Source organism: Cyanistes caeruleus, unplaced genomic scaffold (genome assembly GCF_971803275.1).
Source record: "Cyanistes caeruleus unplaced genomic scaffold, bCyaCae1.hap1.1 HAP1_SCAFFOLD_81, whole genome shotgun sequence".
Lineage (NCBI taxonomy): Eukaryota > Metazoa > Chordata > Aves > Passeriformes > Paridae > Cyanistes > Cyanistes caeruleus.
In genome coordinates, this window is record NW_028255891.1 from 581,936 (window position 1) to 597,218 (window position 15,283).

The window sequence follows — 15,283 nt, forward strand, 5'->3', positions numbered from 1 at the left end:
TGGGTGCCTCCAGGAAGGGGCAGTGGGCAGAGGCAGGGCTGGCGGCCAGCCCAGGCCCTCGTGGCTGCCCAGGCCACGCTGCTGTGACCGAGGCCCCCCTGACACAGAGCTCGGGGCCCACAGAGCTGCTGCCACCATGGGGAGGGTGGCGATGTCTCCTCCGGCAGGGCTGCCCAGTGGCTGCTGCCCAAGCGGCTCTGGAGCCCACAGAAACAGCAGCAGAGTGTGCCCAGGAACAGCAGCAGCCCCAACGTCGGCACCTGCGCACTGAGGCGTCCGCAGCAGCCGGGTGCCAAACGGGGAGGCTGTGGGCACAATTGCCTTTGCTTTGGCAAAAGGCTTCAGCAGAGTTGGCCACAATGGCTTTCTCTTCACTTGCAGCCTTACAACAACGCTTGCCAGTTTCAGCTGCAGCCTGTGCCCGTGACTGACTTGGATGGCCGTGCTTGAGGGCGAGCTCGCCTTCCACACTCAGGTGTCCCAAGGCAGCGGCATTGGCACCATCCTGAGTGAGAGAGAGAGAGAGAGAGAGAGAGAGAGAGAGAGAGAGTCTGATGGGGCAGCTGCCCTCCCTCTCATCTGTCCAGGCACCTTAAAGACACATGAAACCAAATCCTGGACTTGCTTGGAACAAAGGAAGAAGCAGCATGTGCTGAAAAAAAGCAGGGACTTACACGGCTCAGTTTTGCTCTCCACTTGGGCAATCCCAGAATCCCTGAGCACTTGGTGTTGCAAAGTAGCATCAACATCATCCAGTCTCCAGCCACCCTGCCATGGGCACAGGTGGTGTGCAGGCACAGCTGTCACTAGAATTGGGAGAACACTACTCCATGTTGACCTTTTCCTCTCCTGGATTTCAAGCAAAGATGAAAATATCATCTGGTGAATGACAGGTGAATAGTGTAGCTCACAGAACTAGGAGTAGGAGTCTCCAGTGGCCCATGGTGTGTCCATTCAACCATTGTTAGATTGTCCAGTTGGAGCTCAGCGCGGTGCAGCCCGGGCACAGGCACCAGGCTGGTCCATTTCAGCATCCCAAAGTCTTGGTGGCTCCCTGTGCACCCATTGTCTCCTGAATCCATTCTTGAACTCCCAGTTACTGCTGTGCAGGACATGAGAACACAGGAACAGCTTGTTTGGCTCATTCTTGCCTTTGCTGCTCCTGCCTAAAGGAATCATCAGGACTATATGCTGATGGAATGGGATCGCCGAACAGCAGGGACTTTGTCTGTAGGGTCTAAAAGTAAAACCTTGTCTGACTGTTCAGACACTCTAAAATCCAGGGTGAGAATGACAGCTTTGGTATGGAAGAATCCTAGAAATCTTGACTTGTGATTTTTCTAGTCAAGGATTTGAATGCCAGTGTGGAAACTACCAAAATATTCAAACTTGTTTTCATTGGCAACCCCTTTGAAATGGCATCAGCACACCTCCAGGGGACAGGGTATGACAGTGGGAACAGTACTTGGCAGCTCATGGCTTCAGATGTGGGAGGTAAATATTTTCCCTAGGTACACATTTAAGTTCAAGTTTTCCCAGGGTTTGGATTGACTGGTCATTGCAGGTAACTTTAATCAATGCAAAAGGATTAAAAGCAGAGTTTCTGGAGAATGTGCACTAGGGAGGAAATAGGGAGAAAACCTTGAACACAGCCAGCAGGCTCTGGAAAAATTGATAAAAGTTAAAATTAAAAATAGGTGTAGCTTTGTGACTGTTCAGACAGGACTCTTTGTGTCTGGAGGTGATCGTAAAACATTTTAAAATCTTAGGAAATCCGGGAACTCAGAAAGAAAGTTAGGCTTGGCAAGCCCTGGGAAAAGTAGGCCCTGGAAATGTTAGGCCTTGTGCTTGCTAAAGATCATGTGAAACTGCATCTGTGTAATCAATATATGATAAATGATAGAATTGTTAGATGTGATTAGATATAATTATTGTTTAAAGAACATGAGGAACAATGTTAGGGGGCTGGGGTGGGATCACGAGAAATCCATGCTTGGGTAAAAACAATGCATACAATAGAACAATGTAAGTTTAATAATTAATATCTAAGTTGTATAACCATAGAGTATAAAACATGTTCAACTCAAAAACAAATCGGGTCAGATTTGGGTCTGTGTACCCCTGACACCCAGAGCTCTTCAATAAAGCACCTGCATATAATCATTGTGTGATGATGTGTGTTCCTGAACTCTAACATTTTGGTGACCCAGATGGGACCTTGTGAGTGCTGCTGAGCGAGCTGGCGACCCGATCCTGCTCCAGCCGGCACCGAGGGATTCTCGGGGAGCCCATCGGCCGCGACCGTCTGCGCTGCTCACAGCGTCCCCAGGAGAAGAGGTAAGGTGCTTTCACTTTGGTTTGGGTGCCTGCCAATAAGACGCAGCAAAAGCTGCGCTTGGTTGGGCTAAAGGAATTCCTGTTGGGATTGCCTGGGCGCCGTCCGTCAGACGACTGCGAAAGCGTTGCAGGTTCGGCATTTGTGGTGTATTGTCGTTGTGACATGGAGAAGCTTCAAGGGGTTTTGGGCAGCAATGCTCTCATAGCAGGAACTTCTCCTTTGGGGTGCTTCTTAGCACATTGGAAACAAGGTCACTTTGGGGAAGAATTACTTAAGGCTAAATTAATTTTGGCGAGATCTCCCCACGGAAAAAGACCCCTGTGACACTGTCTCATCTGTTGGTAGCTATAGTAGCTATAACCTCTCTCTTTCTTTACTTTGTTTTCTTTCTCCTCTCTCTCTCTCTCACTCCCTCTCCTCTATCACATAGTCTTTGTTATCACTAAAATAAATGTACATTATTGCTGTTGTGATTTCAACTGAAATCCCTTGTGTCCTTTTTGCCCTCTGAGATCAAACAAACTTCTCGCGACTCCCACTGGCGTTAGCGAATCGTGACATTTAAACTGGAGTCACGGACAGGATTTCTGACAGACAGAAGGGGCTGCAGGTTTGTTGTGCAGTCTGTATTAGGGGAAAGATGTTGTGCTCCAGCCGCACCCAGCCCGACACTCCCAAGAGAGTGAGCGGTGTCTAGAAAGCAAGGGGGGAACTCGAATTTCCCGCAAACTGCACACGCCGAGGTGAAAAGCACCCCACACTCACTTGAGGGCTCTGTCTGCAGAATTTCACAAAAGATCTCTTAGTGCAAAGGGGCAGGAATGTTTTTGTTGTTGTTGTGTGTATGAATTTTGAGTGCTTGGTGTAGCAAAGAGACAATCAGAATTTTAAACTGAAAGAGTGCCTCCCGAGCAGATTTGGTCTTTTTACCCACACAGGGAAGCAAAAAGCAGTGTGTGTGGGGGTGTGTGTGTGTATAATTGAAGTTTATACCTCCCTGTAGTGGTTTTCCCTTTGTAAAAATGACTGAAAAGGGCAGTGCAGAAGTTAAAGCTGCATTTTATGCTCTGTTAGCAAAACACAATGCCAGACCTTCTCCAAGAGGGGAAAAGTGGGAGCTTAGTTCCTGGTTTAATTTAGAAAATGTGATTGATAGAGTGTGTTCTTTACAAGGTGAAAGAAAATTTAAACTGGTCAAAAATCAAACTCTACTCTGCTCAGTTTTGGGAGCTTGTTTTACAGCAGCTCTAGAAACTGGCTTTAAGCAAAGAAGTGAGGAAAGAACTAGAATAGACTCCTTCTAAAACCTAGTTGAAATTTTGCAAAAACAATTCAATGAAGAAAAGAGTAAGATCAATCTGTTGCGAGCAGCCCTCCAGGATGAAAATTCAAAAATGCTGACTCGCTAAAAGAAACAGAAGAGGCGGAAACCCCTCTCCTGAATCAAATTTACCCTCCAAAAGAGCTAATTCATTCCAGTAGAAATGATGGACCTGTAAAAATGGCAGAAGAAAAATCAGAGAAAGCAAAGGTGTTAGATGCATTGGTTCTCTTAAGGAAAACCCAGACAAGAGAAAAGAAATCTCTCACTGCCAGTATTGGTGGTCACTGGAGATAAAGAAGGGGGTCCCCAGCAAGGTAATAGATGGCTTCTCACTTCCAAGTTGAGTGAAGTTGTTTCTAATTGGCACTGTCCCAAGTTCATTGTATGGAATGCCCCATTGGATAACCCAGCACAGCTCCACAGGCTCTGGGCTGTGAGCCAAAGCCGTCTCCTTCTCAGCTTCTGGGAGTGGAGCCCAAAGAGCCTCAGAATCAGGGAAACTGGGAACTCTGCTTCTCCTGGGTGAGCAGAGAGGCAGAGGTTGCTTTTATTTCAAATGCTCACGAGAAATAACAAAACTGGAGACATATTGATTACAGCAATAGTGTGTAGAGAATATTTGAACACAAGGTGGGCATGATATTTTAGTAAAGGCCTGTCTGCACAAACCAGCCCTTTGGTATAAGTCGTGATATTAAATGCTCATGTCCTTGAAACTTTCCTGAAGCAGAGAGAATGAAGCAAAACAACATCCTTGTGTATAAGAGAAAAAATGTAAACCTGTGTGGATTAACCAAGAGTAACTTGCTTAGCCCGGGGACCCTGTAAAACCCTATAAAAGTGTGCTAAAGATAGAAATAAACTATGTTCTCCATACTTCTGTGAAGACTAGGCTGAATAGTCTGAGCGCTTGCTCTATAATAGTGGGTCCTATACATCCACTTTTTACTTTTGTAGTTAACACTGGAGCCCAAGTTTCTGTGTTGACCAATAAAGACTAGTGTAGGATTTGAGAGCAATATATAGAATAACTAAAGATATTTACCCAGTGGTAGCTAATCCTTGCACATTGTTAACATCTATAAAAGAGAAATAGAAATGGTTTACTGTACTTGATTTAAAAGATGCCTTTTTCTGCATACCCCTTGAGAAAGAAAGCAGGAAACTGTTTGCCTTTGAGTGGGAAAATCCAGAAATAGGAAGGAAAACTCAGCTCACTTGGACATGACTCCCACAAGGATACAAGAACAGTCCAACCCTATTTGGAAGCCAGCTGGGGAAGGAGCTGGAGATTTGGACTGAGAACAGGCAAGTACTGAGAAAACAATACCTGCTGTTACAGTATGTTGATGATATACTGATAGCTACAGAAGAGAAAACAACCTGTATAAAGGTACCAATTGAAATTTGAAATCTGCTGGGAATGGGAGGATATAAGGAGTCTAAAGAAAAGGCACCAATTGCCTGTCAGACTGTGATTTCCCTGGGATGTGAAATCTCACCAGGGCAATGTAAGCTGGGTACTAATTGTATTCAAGCTATTTGTGCTATTGCAGAACCCCAGAACGTGCATGAGCTGCGAGTCTTCCTTGGGATGACAGGGTGGTGCTGCCTGTGGATCATGGACTATGGACTAATTGCAAAAGCCCTGGATGGGGCCCAGAAGACGCAGCCGTTTACCTGGGGCAGAGCACAGAAGGAGGCCTTCCTCAAACTGAAGGAGGCATTGACAACTGCTCCGGCGTTCGGATTGCCAGATTTGTCCAAAGATTTCCAGCTGTTTGTGCATGAAAGACTACACCTAGCACTGGGAGTGCTGAGCCAAGGTTTGGGAAGCTGGGAAAGGCCGGTAGGCTGCTTTTCCAAACAGCTTGACAAGGGGAGTGCTGGATGGCCTTCATGCCTGCGGGCAGTTGCAGCCAGCGTGATGCTGACACAAGAAGCCAGGAAACTCACCATGGGTAGACACATAGATGTCTCTGTGCCACACATGGTGAGCACTGTTTTAGAACAAAAGAGGGGCCATTGGCTATCTCCAAGCAGGATGATGAAATTCCAGGTAATCCTGACTGAGCAGGATGATGTCACACTAAAGACAACTGACCTCTTGAATGCAGCTCTGTTCCTGGGTACCACAACTGAAGAAGGCCCATTAGAGCATGACTGTGTAGAAGTAATAGAGGACACCTATTTGGCAAGAGAAGACCTGAAAGACATCCCACTGGAGCAAGCAGAGTGAGAGCTAGTCACAGATGGAAGCAGCTTGGTGGAGAACGGGACCAGATACGCTGGATATGCGGTAACAACAGTCAGTGCAATAGTGGAGGCAAAAGCATTATCAGCAAATGCATCTGCCCAGAGGGCAGAACTGGTTGCCTTAAGCAGAGCACTAGAATTGAGTAAAGGGAAAAGGGGAAACGTCTGGACTGGCTCAGAGTGTGCTTTGGAGTAGTGCATGTCCACAGAGTGCTGTGGAAAGAAAGAAGACTGCTGTCTGCTCAAGGTACACACATTAAACATCAAGATGCAGTCCTGCAATTGATAAAAGCAATACAAAAACCTGAACAAGTAGCAATTATGCACTGCAAAGGACACCAATCAGGAAACTCCAAAATTTGTGAAGAAAATTGAAAAGCAGACTTGAGCTCGACAGATTGCTCAAAAAGGGCAAAGAACAATGGCATTGATATCTTTAAAAGTTAATGTATCTCAATTTAATTTGCCTCCAAAACTGAAATATTCAATAGGAGATGAGAAATTGGGACATTTTCTAAATGCACAAAAGAATTCAGAAGAGTGGTATGTTAATGCCCAAAGACAAATAGTGTTTACCCCCTTGATAATGAGAGAAATTCTATAAATGAAACATAACAAATGTCATTGGGGTGCAGAGGCATTGGTGAAATGGATGAAACAAAAATTAATCTCGGTACAGATGCTAACAGTGGCGAAATCAGTAATGTCAAAATGTGAAATGCGCTTAAAAACAACTCAGTGGCTAGACACAGGCATAGCTAGGGAAGATTAGGATAGGAACAGAATCAGGATGACACTTGGCAAGAACCCTCTTGTAGAGTGAAATTTGGCTGGGCCCTAGAGTCTTTGCTTGGTCCTAGAGCAAACTATCAGAATAAAGAAATGTTGTACAAACCTACAGGTCAGGTAGATAAATTGGCAAGAGTGATCTGGGAAAGATTTAAAGAACTAAATGTACAATTACAATTTATTACTCCTGAAAGAGCATGGACTGTGTGGGTTTTTTAAGGGATGGATTGATCATTGCTGTGTCCACATCCCAAATGTGACTGCAGATGTAGAATATGACAGCAATCAGTTGCAACAAATAGAGCACAAAGCACAGGAAGAGCAAAAGGATTTGACTACAAGTTGGTTAGGCAAAATCTTCAAAGGGTTAGGGTGGAATGTGAGTTCACGGAGTAAATCTATCATTAAGAGTGTGATAATCTTACTAATTGTATTCTTAGCAATTTGGTTAGTTTATAGCATCTTCAAGGGAGAAATACAGAAGAAAACATCCTGGAACCAGAAAATAATAAAGGCACTGACACGAGATCCACCCCCACCATCTTCTGGTTCTCCAGTTCCTGACAGCATCCAGGACAACGTTTACATCAATCAAGGATTCGAAGAACATCGAGTGTAAACTCAGAAACAAAGGACTGTATCAAGTGAAAACATTTGCACTTAGAGTGAAGTGAAAATGCTTTCAAAGGGGGGAATGATAGTAAAAGGTTCTAAAATCATAGAAAATTTGGGGACTTAGAAAGAAAGTTAGGCTTGGCAAGCCCTGGGAAAAGTAGGCCCTGGGAAATGTTAGGCCTTGTGCTTGCTAAAGATCATGTGAATCTGCACCTGTGGAATCAATATATGATAAATGATAGAATTGTTAGATGTGATTAGATATAATTATTGTTTAAAGAACATGAGGAACAATGTTAGGGGGCTGGGGTGGGATCACGAGAAATCCATGTTTGGGTAAAAACAATGCATTCAATAGAACAATGTAAGTTTAATAATTAATATGTAAGTTGTATAATGATAGAGTATAAAACATGTTCAACTCAAAAGCAAGATGGGTCAGATTTGGGTCTGTGTACCCCTGACACCCAGAGCTCTTCAATAAAGCACCTTCATATAATCATTCTGTGATGATGTGTGTTCCTGAGCGCTAACAATTTAATCAGATTTTCCTGGAATTGTGTGGGATATTTGTAAAATTATATGGATTTTTTGTAGAATTTTTGGGGATATTGAGGAGATTGAGGGAACTTTGTGAGATTTTTCTGGATTTTGTGGACCTTTGTGGAAATTTTGTGAGATATTGCTTGAATTTGGTAGGTTTTTGATAAGATTTAGGGAATTTTCTTGAATTTTTCTGGAATTCTGTGGGGCTTTTTAAAATTTTTGAGGGATACTTTAAAAATTTTTGAGGAGACTTTGAGGGATGTTTCTGGAATTTCTTGGAATTCTGAAGAGACTTGAATAATTTTGAGGGATTTTCTTGAATTTTGTAGACATTTGTCCAGAATTTATGGGATGTTTTTTGGAATTTGGTAGAGTTTTGAGAAAATGGAGGGAATTTTGTGGGGCTTTTCCAGAATTTTGTGGGAATTTTTTTAAAATATTGTGGAAATTTATGGAGATGTTTGTCAGATGTTTCTGAAATTTTGTGAGATATTGAGGAGATTTAGGGAATTTTGTGGGATTTTTCTTGAATTTTGTGGACATTCGTGGGGATTTTGTGGGAGGTTGCAGGAATTTGGTAGGGTTTTGAGAAGATGGAGGGAATTGTGTGGGCCTTTTCCAGAATTTCTTGGAATTTGGAGGAGACTTGAAGAATTTTGCGGTATTTTTCCTAGATTTTGTGGAAATTGGTGGAGATTTTGTGAGATGTTTTTGGAATTTGGTTGTGTTTTGAGAAGATTTAGGGAATTTTGTGGGATTTTTCTGGAATTTTGTGGAATTTTTCTAGAATTTTTTGTGATATTGAGGATATGTTGTGGGATGTTTGTGGGATTTGGAGGAGACGAAGAATTTTGAGCTAATTTTCTTTGATTTTGTGAAAATTTGTGGAGATTTTGTGAGATGGTTCTGGATTTTTGCGGGATATTGAGGAAATCTAGTGATTTTTGTGTGATTTTTCTTGAATTTTGTGGACATTCGTGGAGATTTTGCGGGATGTTGCTGGAGTTGGGTCAGGTTTTGAGAAGATTTAAAGAATTTCATGGCAATTCCTGGAATTTTGAGGATTTTTCTTGAATTTTGTGGGATTTGGAGGAGACTTGATGAATTTTGAGGGTATTCTTGAATTTTGTGAGATGTCTGTGGAATTTTGTAATGCTTTGAGAAGATTTAGGGAATTTTGTCTCATTTTCCGGCAATTTTGTGGGGCTTTTCCGGAATTTTTTGCGATATTGAGGAGATTTTGTGGGATGTTTCTGGAATTTTGTGGGATTTTTGTGGGATTTGGAGGAGACTTGAAGAATTTTGCGGGATTTTTCCTAGATTTTGTGGAAATTGGTGGAGATTTTGTGAGATGTTGCAGGAATTTGGTTGGGTTTTGAGAAGATTCAGGGAATTTTGTGGGATGTTGCTGGAATTTTGTGGAATTTCTCTAGAATTTTGTGGCCTATTGAGGAGATTTTGTACGATTTTGTGGGATGTTTGTAGGACTTTGAGGAGACTTGAAGAATTTTGTGGGATTTTTCTTGAATTTTGTTGATATTCGTGGAGATTTTGTGGGATGTGGCTGGAATTTCATAGGGTTTTGAGAAGATTGAAGGAATTTGGTAACGATTTCCTGGGATTTTGAGGTTTTCTCTTGAATTTCTTGGAATTTAGAGGAGACTTGAAGAATTTTGACAGAATTTTCTAAGATTTTGTGGAAATTTGTGGGGATTTTGAGAGATGGTTCTGGATTTTTGTGGGATTTTGAGGAAATTTAGTGAATTTTCGTGGGAATTTTCTTGAATTTTGTGGAGATTTAGTGGGATGTTGCAGGAATTTGGTAGGGTTTTGAGAAGATTGAGGGAATTGTGTGGGGCTTTTCCAGAATTTTGTGGGATTTGGAAGAGACTAGAAGAATTTTGCGGGATTTTTCCTGAATTTTGTGGAAATTGGTGGAGATTTTGTGAGATGTTTCTGGAATTTGGTTGTGTTTTGAGAAGATTTAGGGAATTTTGTGGGATTTTTCTGGAATTTTGAGGATTTCTCTTGAATTTGGTGGGATTTGGAGGAGACTTGAAGAATTTTGAGGGAATTTTCTAAGATTTTGTGGAATTTTGTGGAGATTTTGTGAGGTGTCTCTGTAATTTTGTAATGCTTTGAGAAGATTTAGGGAATTTTGTGGCATTTTTCTGGAATTTTGAAGGGCTTTCAAGGATTTTGTGGGATTTTTCTTGAATTTTGGGGACATTCGTGGAGATTTTGTGGGACGTTGCGGGAATTTGGTAGGGTTTTGAGAAGATTTAGGGAATTGCGTGGGGCTTTTCCAGAATTATGTGGGATTTTGTGCAGACTTGAAGAATTCTGAGGGAATTTTCCTAGATAATGTGGAAATTTGCGGGGATTTTGTGAGATGTTGCAGGAATGTAGTTGGGTTTTGAGAAGATTGAAGGAATTTGGTAACATTTTCCTGGGATTTTGAGTATTTCTCTTGAATTTTTTGGAATTTGGAGGAGACTTGAAGAATTCTGAGGGATTTTTCTTGAATTTTGTGGAATTTTGTGGAGATTTTGTGAGACGTCTGTGGAATTTTGTAATGCTTTGAGAAGATTAGGGGAATTTTGTGGGATTTTTCTGGAATTTTGTGGAATTTCCCTAGAATTTTGTAGGATATTGCGGAGATTTTGTGAGACGTTTGTGGCATTGTGAGGGGCTTTCAAGAATTTTGTGGAAGTTTTCTTGAATTTTGTGGAAATTTGTTGAGATTTTGTGGGATGTTGCGGGAATTTGGTAGGGTTTTGAGAAGATTTAGGGAATTGTGTGGGGTTTTTCCAGATTTTTTTGAGATTTGGAGGAGACTTGAAGATTTTTGCCAGATTTTTCCAAGATTTTATGGAAATTGGTGGAGAGTTTTTGAGATGTTGCAGGAATGTAGTTGGGTTTTGAGAAGATTGAAGGAATTTGGTAACATTTTCCTGGGATTTTGAGGATTTCTCTTGAATTTCTTGGAATTTGGAGGAGACTTGAAGAATTTTGAGGTAATTTTCTTTGATTTTGTGGAAATTTGTGGAGATTTTGTGAGATGTCTGTGGAATTTTGTAATGCTTTGAGAAGATTTGGGGAATTTTGTGGGATTTTTTTTCTGGAATTTTGAGGGTCTTTCGAGAATTTTTTGGGAGTTTTCTTGAATTTTGTGGAAATTTGTTTAGATTTTGTGAGATGGTTCTGGAATTTTGTGGGATATTGAGGAAATTTAGTGATTTTTGTGGGATTTTTTTTGAATTTTTGGGGACATTCGTGGAGATTTTGTGGGATGTTGCCGGAATTTGGTAGGTTTTGAGAAGATTGAGGGAATTGTGTGGGGCATTTCCAGAATTTTGTGGGATTTGGAGGAGACTTGAAGAATTCTCAGGGAATTTTCCTAGGTAATGTGGAAATTTGCGGTGATTTTGTGAGATGTTTCAGGAATGTAGTTGGGTTTTGAGAAGATTGAAAGAATTTTGTAACATTTTCCTGGGATTTTGAAGATTTCTCTTGAATTTTGTGGGATTTCGAGGAGAGTTGAAGAATTTTGAGGGATTTTTCTTGAATTTTGTGTAATTTTGTGGATATTTTGTGAGATGTCTGTGGAATTTTGTTATGCTTTGAGAAGATTTGGGGAATTTTGTGGGATTTTTCAGGAATTTTGAGGGGCTTTCAAGAATTTTGTGGGAGTTTTCTTGAATTTTGTGAACATTTGTGGCGATTTTGTGGGATGTTGCGGGAATTTGGTAGGGTTTTGAGTAGATTTAGTGAATTGTGTGGGGTTTTTCCAGATTTTTTTGAGATTTGGAGGAGACTTGAAGATTTTTTCCAGATTTTTCCTAGATTTTATGGAAATTGGTGGAGAGATTTTCAGATATTGCAGGAATGTGGTTGGGTTTTGAGAAGATTGAAGGAATTTGGTAACATTTTCCTGGGATTTTGAGGATTTCTCTTGAATTTCTTGGAATTTGGAGGAGACTTGAAGAATTTTGAGGGAATTTTCTTTGATTTTGTGGAAATTTGTGGAGATTTTGTGAGATGTCTGTGGAATTTTGTAATGCTTTGACAAGATTTGGGGAATTTTGTGGGATTTTTTTTCGGGAATTTTGAGGGTCTTTCGAGAATTTTTTGGGAGTTTTCTTGAATTTTGTGGAAATTTGTTTAGATTTTGTGAGATGGTTCTGGAATTTTGTGGGATATTGAGGAAATTTAGTGATTTTTGTGGGATTTTTTTTTAATTTTTGGGGACATTCGTGGAGATTTTGTGGGATGTTGCCGGAATTTGGTAGGTTTTGAGAAGATTTAGGGAATTGTGTGGGGCTTTTCCAGAATTTTGTGGGATTTGGAGGAGACTTGAAGAATTTTGAGGGAATTTGCTTAGGTAATGTGGAATTTCGTGGGGATTTTGTGAGATGTCTGTGGAATTTTCTAATGCTTTGAGAAGATTTGGGGAATTTTGTAGGATTTTTTTCTGGAATTTTGAGGGGCTTTCAAGAATTTTGTGGGACTTTTCTTGAATTTTGTGGAAATTTGTTGAGATTTTGTGAGATGGTTCTGGATTTTTGTGGGATATTGAGGAAATCTAGTGTTTTTTGTGGGATTTTTTTGAATTTTTGGACATTCGAGGAGATTTTGTGGGATGTTGCTGGAGTTTGGTAGGGTTTTGAGAAGATTTAGGGAATTGTGTGGGGCTTTTCCAGAATTATGTGGGATTTGGAGGAGACTTGAAGAATTTTGCGGGATTTTACCTAGATTTTGTGGAAATTGGTGGAGATTTTGTGAGATGTTGCAGGAATTTGGTTGGGTTTTGAGATAATTTAGGGAATTTTGTGGCATTTTTCTGGAATTTTGTGGAGTTTCTCTAGAATTTTGTGGCCTATTGAGGAGATTTTCTGGGATTTTGTGGGATGTTTGTAGGACTTTGAGGAGACTTGAAGAATTTTGTGGGATTTTTCTTGAATTTTGTTGATATTCGTGGAGATTTTGTGGGATGTGGCTGGAATTTCATAGGGTTTTGAGAAGATTGAAGGAATTTGGTAACGATTTCCTGGGATTTTGAGGTTTTCTCTTGAATTTCTTGGAATTTGGAGGAGACTTGAAGAATTTTGACAGAATTTTCTAAGATTTTGTGGAAATTTGTTGAGATTTTGTGAGATGGTTCTGGATTTTTGTGGGATTTTGAGGAAATTTAGTGAATTTTTGTGGGAATTTTCTTGAATTTTGTGGAGATTTTGTGGGATGTTGCAGGAATTTGGTAGGTTTTGAGAAGATTGAGGGAATTGTGTGGGGCTTTTCCAGAATTTTGTGAGATTTGGAGGAGACTTGAAGAATTTTGCGGGATTTTTCCTGAATTTTGTGGCCATTTGTGGAGATTTTGTGAGATGTTTCTGGAATTTGGTTGTGTTTTGAGAAGATTTAGGGAATTTTGTGGGATTTTTCTGGAATTTTGAGGATTTCTCTTGAATTTGATGGGATTTGGAGGAGACTTGAAGAATTTTGAGGGAATTTTCTTAGATTTTGTGGAATTTTGTGGAGATTTTGTGAGGTGTCTGTGGAATTTGGTAATGCTTTGAGAAGATTTGGGGAAATTTGTGGGATTTTCTGGAATTTTGAGGGGCTTTCAAGAATTTTGTGGGAGTTTTCTTGAATTTTGTGGAAATTTGTGGAGATTTTGTGAGATGGTTCTGGATTTTTGTGGGATATTGAGGAAATCTAGTGATTTTTGTGGGATTTTTCTTGAATTTTGGGGACAGTCATGGAGATTTTGTGGGATGTTGCTGGAATTTGGTAGGGTTTTGAGAAGATTGAGGGAATTGTGTGGGGCATTTCCAGAATTATGTGGGATTTTGAGGAGACTTGAAGAATTCTCAGGGAATTTTCCTAGGTAATGTGGAAATTTGCGGTGATTTTGTGAGATGTTTCAGGAATGTAGTTGGGTTTTGAGAAGATTTAGAGAATTTTGTGGCATTTTTCTGGAATTTTGTGGAGTTTCTCTTCAATTTTGGGGGGTTATTGAGCAGATTTTGTGGGATTTTGTGGGATGTTTGTAGGACTTTGAGGAGACTTGAAGAATTTTGTGGGATTTTTCCTGAATTTTGTTGATATTCGTGGAGATTTTGTGGGATGTGGCTGGAATTTGGTAGGGTTTTGAGAAGATTGAAGGAATTTGGTAACGATTTCCTGGGATTTTGAGGTTTTCTCTTGAATTTCTTGGAATTTGGAGGAGACTTGAAGAATTTTGACGGAATTTTCTAAGATTTTGTGGAAATTTGTGGAGATTTTGTGAGATGGTTCTGGATTTTTGTGGGATTTTGAGGAAATTTAGTGAATTTTTGTGGGAATTTTCTTGAATTTTGTGGAGATTTAGTGGGATGTTGCTGGAATTTGGTAGGGTTTTGAGAAGATTGAGGGAATTGTGTGGGGCTTTTCCAGAATTTTGTGAGATTTGGAGGAGACTTGAAGAATTTTGCGGGATTTTTCCTGAATTTTGTGGAAATTGGTGGAGATTTTGTGAGATGTTTCTGGAATTTGGTTGTGTTTTGAGAAGATTTAGGGAATTTTGTGGGATTTTTCTGGAATTTTGAGGATTTCTCTTGAATTTGGTGGGATTTGGAGGAGACTTGAAGAATTTTGAGGGAATTTTCTAAGATTTTGTGGAATTTTGTGGAGATTTTGTGAGGTGTCTCTGTAATTTTGTAATGCTTTGAGAAGATTTAGGGAATTTTGTGGCATTTTTCTGGAATTTTGAAGGGCTTTCAAGGATTTTGTGGGATTTTTCTTGAATTTTGGGGACATTCGTGGAGATTTTGTGGGACGTTGCGGGAATTTGGTAGGGTTTTGAGAAGATTTAGTCAATTGTGTGGGGCTTTTCCAGAATTATGTGGGATTTTGTGCAGACTTGAAGAATTCTGAGGGAATTTTCCTAGATAATGTGGAAATTTGCGGGGATTTTGTGAGATGTTGCAGGAATGTAGTTGGGTTTTGAGAAGATTGAAGGAATTTGGTAACATTTTCCTGGGATTTTGAGTATTTCTCTTGAATTTTTTGGAATTTGGAGGAGACTTGAAGAATTCTGAGGGATTTTTCTTGAATTTTGTGGAATTTTGTGGAGATTTTGTGAGACGTCTGTGGAATTTTGTAATGCTTTGAGAAGATTAGGGGAATTTTGTGGGATTTTTCTGGAATTTTGTGGAATTTCCCTAGAATTTTGTAGGATATTGCGGAGATTTTGTGAGACGTTTGTGGCATTGTGAGGGGCTTTCAAGAATTTTGTGGGAGTTTTCTTGAATTTTGTGGAAATTTGTTGAGATTTTGTGGGATGTTGCGGGAATTTGGTAGGGTTTTGAGAAGATTTAGGGAATTGTGTGGGGTTTTTCCAGATTTTTTTGAGATTTGGAGGAGACTTGAAGATT